We start from the raw sequence: 22342 nt of genomic DNA, 5'->3' as shown, positions 1-22342 counted from the left end.
TTCATTGAATGTCCATCGCCTTGCCTGGAAAATTATGCTTAGTTTTGCTGGGTAGTTGATCCTTGGTTGTAGTCCCAACTCCTTTGCCCTTCGGAATATCATATTCCAATTTCTCCTGTCTTTTAATGTGGAAGCTGAGAGATCCTGCGTGATCCTGACTGTAGTTCCACGATATTTGAATTGCTTCTTTTTGGCTGCTTGCAGTATTTTCTCCTTAAGTTTATAGCTCTGAAATTTGGCTATAATATTTCTTGGTGTTTTCAGTTTGGGATCTCTTTCAGGGGGTGATCGGTGAATTCTTTCAATGACTATTTTGCCCTCTGGTTCTAGGACCTCTGGGCAGTTGTCTTTGATAATTTCTTCGAAGATACTGTCAAGGCTCCTTTTTTCATCGTGGATTTCCGGTAGACCAATAACTCTCAAATTGTCTCTCCTGGATCTATTTTCCAGGTCAGTTGTTTTGCCAATCAGATATTTCACATTTTTTTCTATTTTTTCATTCTTTACATTTTGTTTTATTACTTCTTGATGCCTCATAGATTCATTAGCTTCCACTTGCTCAAGTCTAATTTTAAATGAGTTAGTGTTTACATTTTGCTTTTGAGCCTCCATTTTCAATTGGTTGATTTCACCTCTCAGGGTGTCCTTTTCTCTCTCTAGATTCTGAATCTCCATAGCCATTTCGCCAATCTTATTCTTTAGGGACTTGATTTCGTCAGTGGATTTTTTCTCCCTTTTTTCCATTTTTTCCATATTTTCTTTTAGCTCCCTAATTTGGTTTTTAAAATCCTCTTTTAGCTCTTCCAGCAGTGCTTTTTGGGCTGGAGACCAGATCATATTAGCTTTTGAGGTATCTGATGTATCTACCGTGTCATTGCTATCTTCTTCTAAGTCGATATTTTGATCCTGCCTGTCTCCATAAAAAGAATCTATTGTCCTCGGTTTTTTTGTGTTCTTCTTCATGTTGGATTGCCTTTTGCTGGCGTTAGAACGAATTTCTATCTGTGAGACTCAGGGCTTTCTGTCCCAGCTTTCTTATTCTGGGGGTTGTGAGTCTAAAATTATAACCTTCAGTTTCCTGAGGTGTGGGGGAGGGGTCTGGCTCCCTGGCGTCTCACTCCCTATGGGTGCTCTCCAGCACTTGCTTTCAGCAATGGTCTCAGCTGTTTGTTGTTTGAGCTGATGACTGGCGCTTCCCCTGGGGGAGCAAGGTTACGTCTGGGCTCCTGGCTTGGCCCCCTGCCGACTCTTCCCCTCTGGGACTAATGAGCTTCTAGTATTTGTCCTGTGAAGCCCCGCTACTCTCTCCTCTGTTTCAGTTTTTTTTTTTTTTTTTCCCGAGGAATTCTCTGGGTGAGGGGGGGAGGGGTTAGAGCCGCTTACCTAGCCATTGAGTCTTCCGGAAGTTCAAGAGGCCGAGATCCTGGGTTTTGCAAGCGGCAGGGCTGGGTGTTTTCGCGGCTGGTGGCGTTGCGCTGCCTCTCGTCGCTCCCAGAGACTGCCGTCCTGTGTTGGGAGGCCTGGGGATCTCTGCCGGTTTCGGGCGCCCAGCTTTCTCCCAGCTCGTCTCCCACGTGGATTTCCCGGCCGGCCGCTTCCGCCTTGGTCTGGAGCAGCTCCGCACCGAGCACTCTCCGCGCCTGCAGGTTCGTTCCTCTGGCCTTTCCGACTCTCCCGGCTCGGAAATTTGCCCCACGCAGACTGCTCGCGGTTTCTGACTCTCTCAAATCTGCTCAAATTCACTTTTTTATGGGAATCTGACAGACCTTGTGAGAGAGCTCTGGTAAGAGGCTGCCTTCATGCGGCCATCTTGGCTCCGCCCCCCCATAAACAACTATTTAACAAGGAAAAAAAATGTAACAGGGATCTTAAGGTCGGTTATTAGGAAGGATACAAATTTATTTTCACACCTCTTGGTTTCCCCTTTGGAGAAAACAAAATATTTTTTTGGTCATCCCCTAGAAATTTCACTTTAACAACATTATGTGACTCATTGTATCTGAAAACTATTTTTTCATCCAGTGAATTATAACATTTTCTATCTTTTCTCAGTAATTACTATATAATTGTCAATGTCACTTTTGCCTTCAGCAAATTTATACAATTTTAACTTAAAAAGATTTTTCATGATTATTATTGTCATAAAATCATAGTGAGAAAGAGAGGTTATTTTGTTAAATAATTAGCTAATCATTGGAGTTGATTTTTGGCTCTATGAATTCTAAGGACTTGATGTAACCCTTTATTATTTATTATATGTCCTTTGAAAGCTAATTTTCCTGAGGAGCAGATCTCTGTTTTAAGTGCAAATGGAGAATAATCAGATCCATATTCGATAACTAAACATAAAAAGAGGTACATATGAATATAATTATTTCGAAATGTTTAATGTTCCCAATAATTTGGAGTCTTAACAATAATTCTTAACTTTAACATTACATTTACTTTTTTTTTTACTCCTTATTTGAGATCTTATACAGAAAAGAATCACACTGGACAGAATAGTTAAAGACATTCAAAGAAAGCTAAATAATTTTTTAAAATTCAAAATGTAGCTCTTATTTTTAAAGTATTTTGTTCACTGAGTGAAACCCAGAATTTGTTTTTCAGTCCACAAACTATGAGAAATTTCATAGTTCCTCACATGTTATTTCTGTGCAAAATTATTTTAGAGATTCTCGTTTCCCTTACATCTATACAAAAATTCCTCTAAAACATATTTTAACCTAACTAAATGCAGTTTACACCTCATTTGCTTCACTAATCTTAAAAACACACCTCATAAAGTAACAATTCGTTAGAGCTGGGATTACTTGATATTGAAGACATCTGGGATTTGATATGTTTTACATCTGGGACTCATCACATCAAGAGTTCAAAGAAAAGGCTGATAAGCTCCTAAGTGTTCAAACACTGCTGGACCTATACTTATGGGTCATTGCAAGGCTGTTTTTGGTGGTGAATAATAAAAAAGAAGTAAGAAAAAAAAGAAAAGGATAAAGGAATAAAAGGCTGGAAAATGGATTAAATCATGAATATTATCAGTCTGCACTCTAAAACATTCTTGGCTCTTTCCAAACTCCCACAGTTTTTGGTTAGAGCAGACTTTTTAGGCACATTCAGCTGATTCAAAGAGAAATTTTTCTCAAAGATAGACTGCCTGAGCACTCTACAGCTATGGTAAAATAGTCCTCCATGAGATTAATATCGCATCAGAGTAACCATTAAACTTGTCACAGACTTCCCTGCACCCTGACATTAAGTGATTATTGTCTTGGACTATTGACTTCACTGACATTCCATTGTTTAAAATGATTGACTCATCCCAGCAGCAAAGGGACAATTGATAGAAGAAAGAACTCTGTCCATCAACTGAATCTTTTGCTTTATATTCCCAAACTTGGTCAGAGTTGAAAGGATGTGAAACTTCATAAAATGATACTAATAATGACTATGTGTTCTGAACCTGCTGCCTTAGGCATTGTGTCCCTGAATAAAGCTGTCGAATGAAATATCTTAGGTAATAATAGACACAAAATGTATTTACCAATTGCTGTGTTCACACAATAGGACAAAGCAGCTACACCATCATTGCCATGTGATATTATTCTTGGCAGAAAATGACACATGTAAGTTTTGATAGTAGGAAAAATGGGATGTTCAAGGAGGGAAAAAGAAAACATACATGCAAGTAATATAAAAGCAACATAATTGCATCAATTTTTGTAAATTAACAGAGAAATGTATATCCTAACCTGTTATCTGTTCTCTTTCCTGATTCCATAGAGATGTCAAAAATGCCACAGGGGAGAAAAAAGAGCCCTGGTTTCTTTCTCTTCCCTTCCTGATATCACTAGCCCCAACAAAATACAAACACATGCACATATGCAGAAATGCACACACACACTCACCCTATTCAAAGCCCAACTTCTGTTTGAAAAGGCCACATGGGCAGGTCAAGTATATAACACACACACACACACACACACACACACGCACACACACACACACACACAATTCACCTTACTCAAAACCTAACCACAGCTATGTAGCCTTAACCTCCCAATGTATCATCTAATTGTCTAATAATATTAATTTATAAATGTCGCTGATCTACATCAATGAAAGGCATATCTATACTGAAAATACCATATATTAATGAAGCCAAAGATCTAAATTAAAAAAAAACCAGAGGTGTTTATTTTAAATAAAATTAATTGTAGTTTAGTAAAAATAATTGTGGTTCAAGTTTTGACATATAAGTGGACTTTCATACAACTTTATTTGATATATGATTTTGTTTGTGATGAAATATTTTGAAATTTTTCAGGGATCACTACCATTTCCTGTTTGATTTTGTAAGCCACTCAGCATAAATCTGGCCCTTCCATACATGCATACAGACTTTGAGATTTTCCATCTGTCCATAGCAATGCTTGTAGGAACTGTGGCATGAGTAAAACAGACAGATCCTTCCATAAATGCCTCTGTGAGGCACTGAACCCATTTGGAAGTACCCTGGCAAATATTCCTTTGTGTTGAACACAGAAGTCTGCCCTTTGTCCTATGCCATTCCAAGTCTAGAGGATATTTAGAAGGCTGGGAGAACTATAGAGCTTTACAAAGTAGTTTGAATTACCCATACAACCAACATGAAGTAGTTTTGGACTGAACAAAATAGCAAAACCCACCCTAGAACAGACTAAAGGTACATCCATCTCAAACACAATCTTTCTTAGTTTTAATCTAGAATTCTAGATCTGGGCCAGATTTGATCAATCTTGTGAATTGAAGAGGCAGGTTAATATTAGCTAGATATTTACCAGCTTAAAATTGGAAGGAAGTACCATATAACAGGCAGCTAGGTGATACAGTGCATAGGGGTCTGAGCCTGAAGTCAGGAAGACTCATCTTCCTGAGTTCAAATATGGTCTCAGACACTTGTGAGCTATGTAAACCTGGGCAAATCATTTAACCTTTTTGTCTCAGTTTGTTCATCTATAAAATGAGCTAGAGAAGCAGAGGCAAACTACTCCAGTATCTTTGCCCAGGAAACCCTCAATGTGGTCACTAAGAGTTGGACATGACTGAAAAATGACTCAAAAACAACCACAAATATCACCTTGCATCCTTGATTTCTGGTGAAAAATCAATAGCTTTTTGTCCATAAAATGAGGTTTTTGAAAGAATTTCCTTCTTTGTATCAGATCTGAATATGAAGATGGCAAAATGATTCCACAAAGACATAAAGTTGACTAAAATGAGCATTGTCTAGGAGCACAATACAACATAATGCAAATCTATTGTATTATTGGCTCACTATCTTTCTTTTCTCCCCATTTCCTGCCTATGATCTCTTATATTTGATCAGCATTATACCACTAGATTATATGCTTAATAAAAGCTTTTTGGCTTTATATTGAGGTGGGAGGTCTTCAATATTTACATTCATGACTCTATAGAAATTCTTGACTCAATTCCTCAGTGTCCTTAAATTCCATCTTTACTCAACCTTAGCCACACATAGCAATGGCAATATTCTTGACCTCACCATTAACTGTGTTCCACTTTGTTAAATAGGAATTCTGACATTTATCTTTTACCATAACCTCCTCATCTCCTTATAAATCATGCTGTCTAAATCTAGTCTTCACTCCTAAGAACATTTCCAATCCTTCCACCCTTTAGCCAGGGTGTTCCTAAAGTCTGGACACACAGGCAATTGGTGGCAATGTGGAGTTACTGCATCGAGTTCACACAAATCTTGTAAAGCACATCAACCTTTGCATTACAAATGAATGGAAGATGTTATTTGTTAATATTCCAATTAAATAAAATGTTGAAAATTTCAGTCATTTCATTTCTTGAAAATATGCATTTTTGCCTCTGTGTCCAGACTTTAGGAACATTGTATTTTACTGTAGCTTTGCTTCCCCCCCTTTCTAATTTAGCTTCTATTTTAAACAATTTGACTTCTACAACTTCCTCTGCTCTTGAATCTTAGAAACTTATTCCAAACTGTGTATTTCCTTTTCAAGCCTCTCACACTTCTCCATGATAAGGACCTTGCCTTTTACTTTACTGAGAAAACTGAAGCCATTATAAATGAGCTCTCACTTCTCTCATTATCTTTACCACATGTACTCACTTGTTTTCTTTTGACATATTCATTCTTTTGACAAATCTTACTATTTCTACAACTACTCCATGTCTCAAATATGACCCTTTCTCCCTATTTACACAACCATCATATTAGTTCAAGCCCTCATGAACTCTCATATAGGTTATGGCAATAGATTTATAATTTGTCCTTCTACCTCATCTCTCATTACTCCAGTGCATGCTAGTGCAGGCTTCCAAAATAATTTTCCTTTAGAGGAGATTTGATCTTTTTCCCCTCCTACTCAATAAAGTCCACTGGCTCCCTATTGCCTCTAGGATGCAGTAAAAAATCCTCAGTTTAGCTTTCAAAGTCCTCTATAATATGACTCCAATAAATTTTTATTTCCCCATTGTATATAACTCTATCTATGCTTTGAAATCCAGCCAAATTAGCCTTCTCTCTATTTTTTCACACAGGATACTAATAATAGGTACATACTCCATCTCTGTGCCTTTGCATGGTCTGCCCTCCATGCCATCCTCACATCAATTCCAGAATTTTTATTTGCATGAAGCCTTTTCTACTTCCCCCAACAGCTAAAGCCTTCCCTTTCAAACTGTGTTATATTAACTGCTTTGACTTATTCACTTTCTACTCATTCTGTATGTGCTTCTATGGGTACTTCTTGTTCTCCATTTGAAAGTAAGCTCCTTGTGTATAGGCATTGCTTCAATCTTTATATCTCTATATTTTTATCCTCATTGCCATTTGAATAAAATGGAGATATCTCTAAGTTCGTGTTTTATTTTGTTTTGTTTTTTTTATGGGCAGAAGATATTGGTCAAAATCTGTAATTTCATTGATACAGGGAACCTCAGATGAGGAGACTATCTCTAAAATGCAGAATGGTAGTTGGTCTACAATTTATAGTCTTAACAGCATTGTCTTGGGCACTGAGAGATTCAGTGACATTTCCCAATTCAAAGAGCTAATGTGAATCACAGTCAGGATTTGAACCAAGGTCTGTCTTTCTGATTGTGAGGTCACCTTTTTGTCTACTGCCTCAGGCTGCCTCTTCATTGAAGAGTTTAAATGTTAAAAAAGATGAGTGATAGTGACATGGTGTGTTACCTGTTCAAAAGAGGATTTTGATTAAATGTATTCTGAACATAAATTGTTTTCATCAAAATGTTGACTAGAATACATTTTTAAAATCATGAACAAATGATAAAATGTATGTAGTTGAAGTCTTCAAAGGATTTTTTTTCTCCTGAATTCAAAAGATGTATGGGCAAAGACTGGATTTGCATAAACATACAGAAACCAGTCCTTTATGGAACTGTGGAGAAATTGAGAATACCTACTACTGTTTTGTAGGAAGTATATGTCCCTCAAATCTCATATTTCTTTAGTATATTTCCACATAGTTAACCAAGTGTGCATCTAGGCTCTTCTGGCTACTTACACAGAGGTAAAGCTCATGCATCCATTATACTTCTATGTAAGACTTTCAGAGGATTTAAGAGAAATGCTGGATCCAGTGGTCAGCCAAGTATAGGGGAGGGAAAAAATCTCCTTTTCAACAGAGAGTAAGTCTAGATATCAGAGAAAATGTGACAGTGTTATTGTTGAATAAACTCATGCATTCTCTATACTCAGGGATGCATGTGGTGTGACTTTATTTTCCTTATATAATTTAAGGTAGCATGTGCATGCAATTTATAATATTCATTGACAGGAGTAAATCTTAGAATATATTCTGTTGTACCAAATCTATCATGGTTCATGTAGGATTAAAGGCATTATTATTAGAGCCTGAACTCAGCAGCCAGGGTTTTACCTTATTCTAAAATTATTCTTCTTCTGACCATGTATGCATGGTGTAATGAAGAAGAATATTTCCTGGGCTTGGAGTAAGAAGAACTGAGGTTAACACTTAGCAATTTCATAAAAATGGGCAAATGAATTCATATTTCTCAGCCTCATTTTCCTTATCTAAAAAGAGGGAGGTAATAAAAATTTTACTACCCTCTTAAGAGGGTTGCCATGAAGAAAGAGCTATGTAAGTTTCAAAGTTTTACATAAATATGAATTATTATTAATGGTAATACCATCTGTGAGCCTCATGAAAATATTTAAATTTTGGGAAACTTGTCTAATTGGCCTATACATGAGAATTTAGATATCCCCTTTTGGTGAACTGATGTTTTCTATGCATTCTGTCTATAATTTACTTTCTTCATTTATCCCTGAACACACTGTTTTTGTCATGACTCATACAAATTTCTTTTAGCATAAGCTACTCCTATATATTCCCTCAAATACATCCTATACTTCTAAGAGAGAACCTTCTGCCATTATATCTTTTGAAAATTCCCTGTGGAGTGTTTCAGTATTGTGGGAAACTCCATTATATCTAGACTTGCTTTTCTCTACTTTCCTACATCATCTCACTTGGGTAGAAACCTGACATTCACAGACTCTTGCTCTCCTCTCTTATAGATATTTCACTTTATTGAATTCTTCCATTTCAATGAAAAGGAAGAAAGGATGGCTTACTCTCCAATTTCCAGTGCTTGCAGATACCCCAAATGCACCCCCTATGCTTCTCCAATTTAAATTAATACTGCTTCCTACCTACAGTCTTTCCTCCTTAAAGCTATTCTCATCCATGTTTATGTCACAAATAAGTTGTTTTCATAAAGAAATTTTCACTCCTCAACAACACATGGCAATTCCTATTATCTGCCTCATCAAAGCTGACCTGCCAAGCTTTTGAGCTCTTCCATAACCCTCTCGCACCATATAACTTAGCCTTATCTAGTACATGTTACAATGGGAACCTTCTATCCCACACAGGACGATCACTTGAACTCCATCCACATAGTTACACATATCATTTTCCTTCCTTTCTCTATATTTTTTGTTCAAGCTGTTATCTTTTGTTCCAACAATTTGACTAGCAGCTGCTGTGGGGGTATAAAACCAACAACCACCAGCTCACAGAACACTGCAAGCCCAGTTTCTTTTGATCTGCTTTACTAAGGAAAGAAGCATTAAGGGGTTAACAATCTTACTTTAATCCAGCATACAAATATCATTCACTCACTTTAGGGGAAAGAGCCGGCACCCTGAACTTCAGAGCAAATACAATCAAATTACAACAGACCCAATACAGTTCATAGTTAGCAAGAAAACCATCAACATCTGAGTTCAGCCGGAAAGTGCTTAGAGCAGCTGCCCAGACTCCCCCACCTCCAGGAGTGACAGCCTTAAGCAAATAGCTCTGTCTTCTCTTTTTATACAGTTTCAGATGTGATCAAATGTCATCTGAACCACCAGAACTTAGGCTCTTTCGACTGGCTCTGGTGTTAGCACCTCCCTTCATTAGCCCCACCTGGAGCCCCACCTTAGTTACCAATTCATACCCACATAGGCTTAGCACCTAATAGATAGGGGTTCAGGCCTGGGGCTTAGCACCTGGTAAGACTCAATCAAAGACACTGAATTAGTCAAAGGAAACAAAGGTCAAACTCTTCAAGGATCCCCAATACATCTGTACAATTCCTTTTACATTTCTCTTTGTTCTTCATTTGACACCCATTTCAAAGCTGAGTCCTAAAACCCTTGCCTAATGAATCCAACCTACATTAATCTTTCCTATAACTTCCTTTTCATTTGCAGTTTGCCTCATATCTTCTTGGGTCCCATTTTTGAACTTTATTATCAAATTTATTGCTTAATTAAATATGGATATAATGTTATCATATATAACATTTTCAGTTCAGTAATTATTTCAGAACTTTAGCTTTAGAGTAAGGAAATGGTATAGGTATGTCAACTCTGCCATTTACTAGTTGGGTAACTTTGGCCAAGCCATTGAATATCTCTGGGCCTCACTTCCCTTACCTGTAAAATAAGGAGTTGGAATAGATAACTTAAAGGACACCTCCAGGACTAAATTGTCTGCATGTGTCTTCTCTTTTTAATTAGATTATAAACTTCTGATGAGTAGTCACACACTCATATTTCCTTCATACTCATCTTAGTATAATATTAGGCTCCTACTATAGTAGTATGGCACCTGGAAACATCCTCCCTCAAACTAACAGGATGGATCTCCTTGCAGATTCAAAATTCCAGGTTAAAGGTACTCAGTGGTTCTGAATTCCCCTAGATCATAGCTCATAAGCCTCCATCTATGTGCTTACTACATTAGTTGAATGACACAATTAGTCAAAATCAAAAACATTAAATGAAATAAAATTTCCTCTCCCTTCTTATTGAAGGGCTGGAGAGTGAAGTACCAAACTCTTCCCAAAGATGGGCCTTTTGTGCTCACCCCACTTTGCATGTGCTGTTCTGCCCTGTCACAAGTCTATCAAAAAAATACGCCTCCATGCTGTGTACTCCCTGAATTTCCTCCTTCCTCTCTCCTGTCCCTTTTATTGTGTTCTCTCTGCCTTCATTGGTTTGTAAGCCCTTTGAGGTCAGGGACTTTATATTTATTACTTTCAACTAGAGTGCTTAGCAACATCTGGCACATAATAGGCAGTTAATAAATATTTGCCAGTTTGGATTGAAATAATTTATGAAAATACCTTCATCAATGGAAAGATTAGGTATACATAGGGAATGTACATGGAGAAGTACAAATCTGTGACCAGAGCATACGTGTAGAACAGTAACTCATGCCTCCAATGTTGCAGGGCTACTAAAGTCATTGCATTACCCCCAATGGGTCTGCCCCCCCCAATTGCTGCTGCCAAATGTTGCTCATGTATAGTCTCTGCCAGAACTGTTTCCACCTGCTGCTTCTCTGCTTAACATGTACTGTTGCCCTGGATTCTTGATTGACTGTAGCCTTTTCACGCTTTTTTTTTTTCTGCCAGACACTGATAAGTTAGACATGTAGCTTCCACCCACCATCATTTTATTGTATGCATAGTTCCTATATACCTTTGGCTCAGGTGCAATTATTAATTACACTTTTTTTAAGAAAAGAGTGTGTAGTGCCATGGCTTTTCAGCTTTAATAAAGCTTGTAAGCCTTTTACATTTCTTTTAAACAAAAAACAGAAATTTTCCCTTCCAGGACCAGTAAAAGAAAAAAAAAAGCTGCCTTCCTCTCTTAGTATCCTAGCAAACAAGATTTCTCATCTCCTCAGCATTAGATTCTCAGTCTCAGGTGCCAAAATCTTTAAAGGAAATAATGTGCTGAGATCGTTAGTATTTTCTTTTTATTTTTCTTTCTTCTTCCTAAGGACTTGGGTGCTTTTGTAGGAGACATCACCCTAGGTTAATTTGGTAATTCTATGTTCCCAATTTTCAATCTCTGAAAGCTTAACTATAAACCAATTAACAGTTAATTGGCTAATATTTACCAAGAAAATCTGGGGTTCGTTGTTTCCTAAGTTTCAAAATGTGTCTCTACAATTATCACACGTACAACAATGGGTCAAAATACAGGCACAGAGACAACCTAATTAGAGTACAAGGTCACTGTTTCTTTTAATTGCCTACAGATGAAGGTATTCAGAAATGGAAATCAACTTTGCAATACCTTTTTACAGTATATTATGATTAAATATTTAATATTTTTATTAAACAAATTTAGAAGAAGACACACAAGGAAAAGAAAGTTGAATATCCATCTCATTCTTTCTCAACAAAAATGGATAAAATGAGTCATTTTTAGTTCTCAAGAACCTTCAACAGTCAATGTTGACAAAATCTTGTTCACAGGATTCTACTCTCTCTTTTTCTACATTCAATAATACTCTATGAACAGAGTCGTAGACTACTGAATTAAGTGGCATAGAGCAAACTCAGTGGAGATTTTAATTCAAGGAAAAGAAGAAATAAAGCCATTCAAACAAACACATTAAGAAAGTATGATATGAATATATGGGTTTTTTTAAGGAGCCTAAGAGATAGACAAGATCCAGGCTTTGTGTCCCTTAGCATGGCTTTCTGAAAGAACTCTATATTTGCTAGCTTTGTGGCAATGAAAAGGACATTCCTTTAACCTGAGGCCTCAATTTCCCTATCTATTATGTAATTACTTCCCCTTAGAATTTTTGTGAAGTACACACACACACACACACACACACACACACACACACACATTGAGATCCAGAAACCTGCGATCTATGAATATTGATCAATCACTTATTGATCCTTTTCTTGGAATCAATGTACCCTTCTTGAAATATTATAAACTATAAGAAGTCAGAATTTGAGCTCTTTTCTTTAATATTTGCACCCAATCTCGTAAATGATATGGTGCCCATAGTGGGTTTTTAAGAAATGTTTGATAATGAAGACTTCTGTGAGGAAATTTGTTCATTAATCTTCAGCTCAGAGAAGATTTTTTTTTTATTTAGAAGATGGCCAGCACATATCCCTAAACTAAAACTCTGGATATCATGAATTGCTAGATATTTGAATGACTGATGCCTCAAATTCTCATTTTTAACTTTTTGTGTTAATATCCAAAACATTAATCATTAATTTAATAAAAGCACCAACTACAAAATGTGCCAGGCAGTATGCTAGGAGCTGAGGAATGTAAACAGAAAAATAAAATCATTTCTGCTATTGAGGATCTTATAATCTGTAATGCGGGGGTAGGGATATGTAGTTCACATAAATTAAAATATGCAGAATATAGAAAATAATATCTGTGGTGAGGACACTAACAACAAGGCGGAGGGTAGAATCAATATAGGCATCCTATCCTATCCATTTCTAATCCTATAGGAGTTGATATCTGAAATGAGCTTTTAAGAAAATTACTTATTCTCTCAGTTAGAAGTGGGTGGAAGTAGATTCTGGACCCTAGAGACAGCCTAGAGGCAAGAAATGGAAAGTGGACTATAAGAAATTCCAAACTGGTTCAGTTTGGTTATACTGTAGACTGTAGAGTACACAAAAGGGAACAATGTATAATACAAGAGAGAAAGGTAGGGGAGGAGCCAAATTGTTAAAGTTCTTAAAAGCTAAATAAAAAATGTGTGTGTATGTAATACATGTATACATACATCTATATAATATATATATATACATAGACATACATCTACATACATATACATATATACATGCATATACCTATATCCATATAAATACATTCTCTCTCTCTCTCTCTCTCTCTCTCTCTCATTCTCTCTCTCTCTCTCTCTCTCTCTCTCTCTCTCTCTCTCTCTCTCTCTCATTCTCTCTCTCTCTCTCTCTCTCTCTCTCTCTCTCTCTCTCTCTCACACACACACACACACACACACACACACATCTCTTCAGCCACTAAAACTTGTCTAGGAAAGGAGTGATTAAATCTAACCTGTGCTTTTTAAATATTTGTTTGAATGTTTTTTCAGATGATTAATTAGAAAGAGGAAAGATTTAAGCCTAAGCGATGAATTAGAAGATCATCATAGGTCCAGGACAAATATGATGAGGGCCATGAAAGTGAAGAAAAGGGAACAGATGTGAGAAATATCATGGAGTTATAATTGACAAGACTGTAGTTATGTCTATTCTGAAAAGATCAGGGGGCATGAGAAGCACTATCAATGGTCATACTAATGGATCATGGGACCTTCCTGGTTAAGGATCAGAGTGTAGACCGGTAGAGCACTGACCACATCTCTCCTCAGATGATAGCACATTGGAAGGACCAAAATTTTACAAATTCAACAATGCATTAACCTTGTGATACACTCTCTCCCAGCTCCCCTGCCATGTGGGGTTCAGAGCTGAACTTTACCATAAAGTTCAAAATTAAGAAACAGAGTGATAAAGCGAGCAAACAAGAAAGGAAGAACCTGAACCTGACCATAAAAGGCTACTGTGGTAAAAGGGAACATCAAGATACAAACTCCAAAGGCAATGAAGTCAAAATAGCTGCAAGCAAGACTGCAAAGGTAGAATAATGTGAATTGGACAATAAGAATTTCTGAAAAGCTAAAATGATTTTCAAAATTAAAGAAGAGTGGCATTGGAAAGTGATGTAAATAAATGAAAGTGAAGGAATAAAATTATAAAAGGACAAGAGTTTGGTAAAAGAGGCACAAGAAAATACTTAAAAAAACAAATTTGTCCAAAAAGAAAAAGAAGTACAAAAAATAGCTGATGAAAATGGCTCCTTAAAAAGCAGAATTACCCAAATGGAATAAAGATGTACAAAAGCTCACTTAATAAAATGATTACTTAAAACCTTGAATGGGGGAGGATTAAAGAAAAGAAAAAGATTACTGGTAGAACCAATCAAGGGAACTCTCTCAGCATACCCAGTACCATGGCAGCTGGAATAGAAGTCTTGTGGTTCCAGCTCTCAGGGCATGAGGGTGCTACCCTTTACAACATGAACCAGCTCTAGGCTGAAGAGCATTTCTGCAACATCATCATTAAGTTCCAGGGTCACAAGTTAATCTTAGCAGCCTGCTCCTCATTTCTTTGTGACCAGTTTCTCCTCAATCCCAGTTCAGAGATACAGGTTTCACTAATGCACAGTACCAGAATCATTGCAAACCTCTTCTTGTCCTGCTGTACTGGTGCTCTGGAGTTTGTTGTCCATGACATTGTCAGCTACCTGACTGGTGCCTCTTATCCCTAAATGGAGCATGTCATAGAAAAATGTAGAAATACCCTGAGGCAATTCATTGAACCCAAGACTGGCCTAAAAGAGGATGGATTTAGTGGAGGGATTGAATTGACTGAGCTCAGCTCCATCAAGTCATTCCTTCCACCTGATCAGATGCCAAAGCCACCTCCCAAACACCTGCCACCACCTCCTCCACCTCCTCTTCTCTGATCAGTGAAGCTAGAATTTCCCCTAGATGAGGACCTTGAGCTAAAAGCAGAAGAAGAGGAAGAGTAGGAAGATAATATGTCAGATATCTGCCTTGTTAGGGTGGAATAAGCACTGGAAGTGGCACAGAGGCTTAAGCTCCCTGGAGGGAGGCACTGGGGAGACCCTTGGTCTTGGAGGGAGCCTTGGCTTTGGCAGGAAGTAATGGACTCCTCATCAATGAATATTGATAATATCAATATAAAACATAAATAGACCAAGTGTGTGCATCCAAATTATCAGAGGAGAAGTTAAGTGAGTTGCAGGAAGAAATAGATAGCAAATCCCTACTAGTGAGGGACCTCAACCACCCCTCTCAGAACTACATAAACTAACGACAAAATAAATGAGAAAGAAGTTAAGAAAGTGAATAGAATTTTAGAAAAGTTAGATATAAAAGACTTCTGGAGAAAATGAATGGGGATAGAAAGGGATATTCCTTTATCTTTCTGGTACATGGCACCTACACAAAAATTGACCATGTATTGGGGCACAAAAATCTCACAATCAAATGCAGAAAGACAGAAATATAAAATTCACCCTTCTCAGGTCATGATGAAATAAAAGTTTCTTGCAATTAAAGCCATGAAAAGACATATTAAAATTTAATTGGAAAATAAATAATCTAACCCTAAAGAATGAGTGGATTAAACAACAAATCATAGAAACAATCAATAATATTATCAAAGAGAACAACAATAATGAGACAACATACCATAATCTATGAAATGCAGCCAAAGCAGTTCTTAGGGGAGATTTTGTATCTCTAAAAGGTTACATGAATAAAAGAGAGAAAGAACAGATAATGAATTTAGGGATGCAACTAAAAATACTAGGAAAAGAACAAATTAAAAGTCCCAAATTAAATACCAAATTAGAAATTCTGAAAATCAAAGGAGAAATTATTAAAATGGGAAGTAAGAGAACTATTGAACTAATGAATAAAATTAAGAACTTGTTTTATGAAAAAATTCAATACAATAAACTTCTGATTAATTTGATTAAAAAAAAGAAGAAAACCAAATTACCAGTATCAAAAATGAAAAGGGTGAATTCATTATCATTGAACAATCCATTAAAGCAATATTTTGCTCAACTCTATGCCAATAAATCTGACAATCTAAGTAAAATGGATGAATATTTACAAAACTTTAAATTGCCCAGATTAATGGAATAGGAAATAAAATATTTAAATAACTCCACTTTAGGGGAAAAAATGTTGAAGATAAAATTAATGAACTCCATAAGAAAAAAAATCTTTAGGGCAAGATGGATCTGCAAGTGAATTCTATCAAACATTTAAAGAAGAATTAATTTCTATACTATATAAAGAATTTGGAAAAATAGGCAAAGAGTCTTACCAAATTCCTTTTATGACACAAATATGGTACTTAAACCTTAACCAGGAGAAGTCAAAACAGAGAAAGAAAATTGTAGTCAAATCTACTTAATAAATATTAATGTTAAAATTTTAAATAAATATTAACAAAGAAATTTAATCAATTTATTACCAGGATATTACACTATGACCAGTTGGGATTCATACCAGGAATGCAAGGGTAGTTTATTATTAGGAAAACTATCAGCACAATTGACCATATTAATAATAAAACAAAAGAAATCATATGATTATCTCAATAGATGAAGAAAAAGGCTTTGAGAAAATACAGCACCCATTCCTATTAAAAACACTGAGTAGTGGTGGGAAACCTATGGCTTCAAGGCCATGTGTGATCTTTTAAGTCCCTGGGTGCAGATTTTTGATTGATTCCAAGTTGTACAGAAAAAAAAAATATTTTATTAGGGGGATTAATGCTGCGCTTGAAGACCTAGAAGCCCACATGTGGCAATGAGGCCACAGGTTCCCCACCCCTGCTTGACTAGAGACTATAGGAAAATTTGGGGTTTTTCTTAAAATGATGAGTAGTATCTATGTAAAACCATCAGCAAGCATTGTATGTAATGGGAATAAGATAGACTCCTTTGCAGTAAGATCAGGAGTGAAAGAAGTATGTACATTATCACCACTATTATTCAATATTGTACTAAAAATGCTAGTGTTAGCAATAAGAGAAGAAATAGAAATTGAAAGAATTAGGACAGGCAGCGAGGAAAACAACAACAACAACACCTATCACTATTTGCAGATGATATGATATGTTTAGAAAACCTGAAAGAATCAACTAAAAACCTACCTGAAATGATTAAGAAAATTAGCAAAGTTTCAGGTTATAAAAAACCCCACATATGTCATCAGCACTTCTGTATATTACCAACAAAGCCCAGCAGCAAGAGAGAGAAGGAGAAATTCCATTTAAAATAGCTGTAGACAATATAAACTATTTGAGAGTCTATCCGCCAAGAAAAACCCAGAAACTATTGGAACACAATTACAATGCACTTTTCACACAAAGTCAGATCTAAACAATTGGAAAAAATATCAATTGCTTATGGGTAGGCCAGGCTAATAAAATAGTAACGACATTTCTTCCTGAGTTAAGTTACTTATTCAGTGCCAGACCAATCAAATTACCAAAAAATTATTTTGTATAGCTAGAAAAAAATAACAAAATTCATCTGGAAGAAAAAAAAAGGTCAATGTAAAGTGGCTCATGCTGTAACAAAACTGAAACTATATTATAAAGTGGCAACAATCAAAACTATTTGGTAGGGGCTAATACATAGAGTGGATCAGTTAGACAGGTTACGTACACAAGATACAGAAGTAAATGATCACAGCAATCTATTGTTTGATAAATTCAAAGAATCCAACTTCTGGTATAAAAGCTCATTATTTAACAAAAAAATACTTGGAAAACTGCAAAATATTATGGCACAAATGAGGCATAGACCAACATCTCACACTATATAGCAAGTTAAGGTAAGTATAGGTGCATGACTTAGATATGAAGGGTGACACCATAAGTAAACTAGAGAGCAAGAAATAGTTTGCCTGTCAGATCTATGGAGAAGGGAAGAATTTATGATGAAAAAAGAGATAGAGAACATTATAAAATGGAAAATGGATACTTTTGGTTATATTAAATTTTAATTTTTTTGCACAAACAAAACCAGTGTAACCCAGATTAGAAGAGAAGCAAAAACCTGAGAAAAATTTTTAGACCAGGATGTCTAATAAAGGCCTCATTTCTCAAATATATAGAGAGCTAAGTCAAATTTGTAAGAATACATGTCATTACTCAATAATTGAATGGTCAAAGGATACAAACAGACAATTTTCTGATGAAGAAATTAAAGCTAACTACAGCCATATTGAAAAAAAATGCTTTAAATCAGTAATGGGTAGAGAAATGCAAATTAAAACAACTCTGAGGTACCACATCACACTTACCAGATTGGCTAACATGACAAAAATGAAATCGATAAATGTTGGAGAAGAAAAGGGAAAATATGAACACTAATGCATCATTGGTCGAGTTGTGAACTGACTCAACCATTCTGAAGAGTAATTTGGAACTATGCCCAAAGGGCTTTTATACCATGCATGCACTTGTATTCAATTCAAATTATTTTAATTGCAAAAGAAAAGAAAAAAACACTACAGGGCATAGGAATAAATGAAATTTTCCTTGAAATTATAAGTAGTATCTGTCTAAAATCATTGGCAATCATTATTTTAAATGGAGATAATCTAAAATCTTCACAGTAGGGTCTGACATGTAGGAAGGATGCCCACTATCATCAATGTTATTCAATAACGGAATAGAAATTTTAGCTATAGCAATGAGAAGAAAAAGAAATTGAAGGAATTGGAATAGTAAGGATGAAACAAAACCATCATTCTTTGCAAATGATTTGATGATATAGAGAATCTGAAATAATCAACTAAAAAAAGTTGAAATAATTAACAGCCTTAGCAAAGTTCCAGAATAGAAAATAAACAAATGTAAATCATCACCATTTCTGCATATTACCAGAAAACTCCAGCAGCAAGAAACACAAAGAGAAATTCATTTTTTAAAAAAATCTGTAGACAATATTAGATTCTTGGGAGTCTACCTGCCAAAACAAACTCAGGAACCATATGAACACAATTACAAAACACTTTTCAAACAAAGTAAGATCTAAACAAATGGAACAACCTATTAATTACTAATGTGTAAGCTAAGCTAATATACTAAAAATTAATTCTAGTTAGCTAGTTAAATTAATGCATTTATTCAGTGCCATATCAGTCAAGTTACAAATATATATATGTATATATATATATATATATATATATATATATACACATACATACATACATACATGGATAGATAGATAGATAGATAGATAGATATCTTTATATATATTTACATACATATAAAACTAGAAAAATCATAACAAAATTTATCTGGACAAATGAAATGTCAAGCATATCAAGGAAATTAATAAAAAAAATGCAAAGGAAGGTGGCCTAGCCACACCAAATCTCAAACTATATTATAAGGAGGCTATCATAAAACCTATCTGTCACTGGCTAAGAAATACTGTTGGATTAGTAGAACTCAAAGACACCAACTTCTAGAATAAGACTTCACTCTTTGACCAAAACTGCTGGGAAAATTGCAAAGTACTATGGCAGAAACTAGGCAAAGACAAACATCTCACACTGTATACCAAAATAAAGTTAAAATCGATACATGATTTAGACATAAAGGGTCTTAGCATAAGGAAATTAGGAGAGCAAGGGATAGTTTACCTGTCAGATCTACAAAGAAGGGAAGAATTTTTGACCAAACAAGAGATACAGAGCATTATGAAACGTAAAGTGGATAATTTTGATTATATTAAATTAGTTTTTGCACAAACAAAACCAATGCAAGCAAGATTGGAAGAAAAGCAAAAATACAGGAAACAATTCTATAGCAAATGTCTCTTATAAAGGCCTCATTTTTTAAATATATGGAGAATTGAGTCAATTCATAAGAATACAAGTAACTCCTTAATTGATAAATTGTCAAATGACATAAGCAGGCATTTTTCAGGTGAAGAAATCAATGCTATCTGAGATTAGAGAATGTCTTGCTTTTCTATTTGAATCCCCAGAGCTTAACATAGTCCTTTATACTTATCTAATACCTAACAAATACATTCTCATTCATTGATTTGCTTATTCATTTGCCCTGGTTCACCTTACAAAATCATGGAAAAGCCAATATAACCTCTTTTCCATATAAAAGTACTTCAGATATTTCAAGATATCCATCATGTTTCTACTGTATATCCTTTATTTTTTTTCAGCTAAATAATCCTAGTTCTTCCAAACAAGCTTTATAGAGCCTATTTTCATGTTCCTTACCTTCCTATTGCAGCAACATTCTGTTAGGAGCTACTGTGACTATGTAAGACCAACAATACCAGCCCACAGAAGGGCTGCCAACACGGATTCTTTAATCTGCTTTTCTAAAGAAAGCAACTTTAAGGGGTTAACACTCTCAGTTTAATCAAACACACAAATATCATTCACTCAGTTCAGGGGAAAAAGATAAGCCCCATGAACTTCAAGGCAAATATAAACAGAAATTGCAAACATCAATAGACAGACCTTGTCTAATCAAATCATAATACATAGTTAGCAAAGGACCAATGAGTCTGGATTATCAAAGCCGGGGGCTGGGTATGACAGCTTGCCCAGAGTCTCCTTCCATGAGTGAGTCCCAAAAGTCAAACACCAAGCTAGGATCTTATATACCCATATCAGGGCCCTGGGGCACTTGATTACCTCAGTGCTGAGAAGTACTCAAAGAACAACGAAAAATCCCATTTAGGGTGTGGGAAAGTTAATCCCTAGTACCCCCACGTACAAGTCAATGACTCCTGATTGTCTTAGTGCTGAGAAACATTCCAAGACAAGATCCCACTTTATCAGCCCCATTCAAAGGCCAGAATTATTAAGACACTTAACAGAAGAACAGCAAAAAGTACCACCTTAGTTACTGATACACCTGTCTACCCTTCTCTTCATACATTTCAGTTTATTACAGTTTTTCCTAACATTTCCAGCTCAAAATTGAATATAGTATTCTATATTTCACCTATCTAGGACAGAGAATAGTAGAGTATTTTAGGAGGTCACTTTGTAATACTATTGATTCATACTGTGCATATGGTTCACTAAATTTCCAACCAAAATATTTTTCCCAATTATAATAGTTCATTTTATATGATTCAGGCATGTTGAAGCAGGGGTAGTTACAGACCACCCCGTCCCCACCCCATACACACACATTTTAGGGGAAGAAAGGGTTTAGTCCCAGGCATCATGTAAAGATAAAGGAGAAAAATCATGCCTATCATACTTTCTCCATCCTTCATTTCTGCAGGTCATTTCAAAAATACAAGCATAGGACTTTACAGGACTTTGTCACTATATCTTTCTCTCTCACTGAATTGGATTATTTTTTTCTAACTAGTCAGAATACTTTCAGATCCAACTTTTTCACTTATTATCTGTCTCCCTCATCTCCATGTGCACAGCAAAATAAACATTCCATAAATACCTCTGTCCCTCAACAAAATGTGAAACTGAGGAAGGTTAAGGATAGAACCCTGTAGCACTCAATGACAATTCTCTCTAGTTGTATATCTATGAATTAATTATCGCCCTTTGTTCCTGTTCCTACAATTTCTAACTCACTTAGTGTTGCTATCTATACACATTATTAGACCTAGCTTAATGATCTAGGCCACATCTTTTCACCTTGTCCAGGAGGATATAATAAATGTTAAATACTTTGCTATAGTCTAAGTATACTCTGCCTATTGAATTCCCCTGATACACAAGGATAACAATTCTTCAAAAAAAGGAGAAAGAACTAAGTTTTTTCCTGCATGACATGTTCTTGAAAATATATTCTTCTCTCTCTCTAAGTCTTCACTACTACCCTTTTCAAATGCTCTACAAACCATAAATCTGCCAGGAATTGTCATTAACCTTCCAAGGCAACACTTTCTTCACTTTTGAAAATCAGAACACTTGCTATTGCCACTTCTCCAATTCTTCTAGTTTCCACACCTTTTCACATGTTATCAAGAGCAGTTTCTCATTCATGTCCGAAAATATTTTCCATATCCTAAGAATATTTCAGGCAGTACTGGTGATGTGGCCTCATTATGAGCAGCTAAGTTCTAATATTTTCTCACTACTTACCTTGATTTTTTGTATGTTAAGATAAATATATATGTCTTAAGTGCTTTTAAAATAATCATTACAGGAAGTAAAATGGGACTGAAAAACATACCATACAAAATTATGCTAATCAAGTTCTAATTAATGTTCAGTTATCCTATATACTTTGTAATTAAGGAACATGATCCAGGCAATTAACTACCAAGCTGATTTTTATTTCATTTTCCTTTTAGGTCCTAAGAAGTTCCATTTCAATTATTTAC

Source organism: Trichosurus vulpecula, chromosome 1 (assembly GCF_011100635.1).
Source record: "Trichosurus vulpecula isolate mTriVul1 chromosome 1, mTriVul1.pri, whole genome shotgun sequence".
In the NCBI taxonomy this organism is placed as follows: domain Eukaryota; kingdom Metazoa; phylum Chordata; class Mammalia; order Diprotodontia; family Phalangeridae; genus Trichosurus; species Trichosurus vulpecula.
This window is presented reverse-complemented; position numbering follows the sequence as displayed.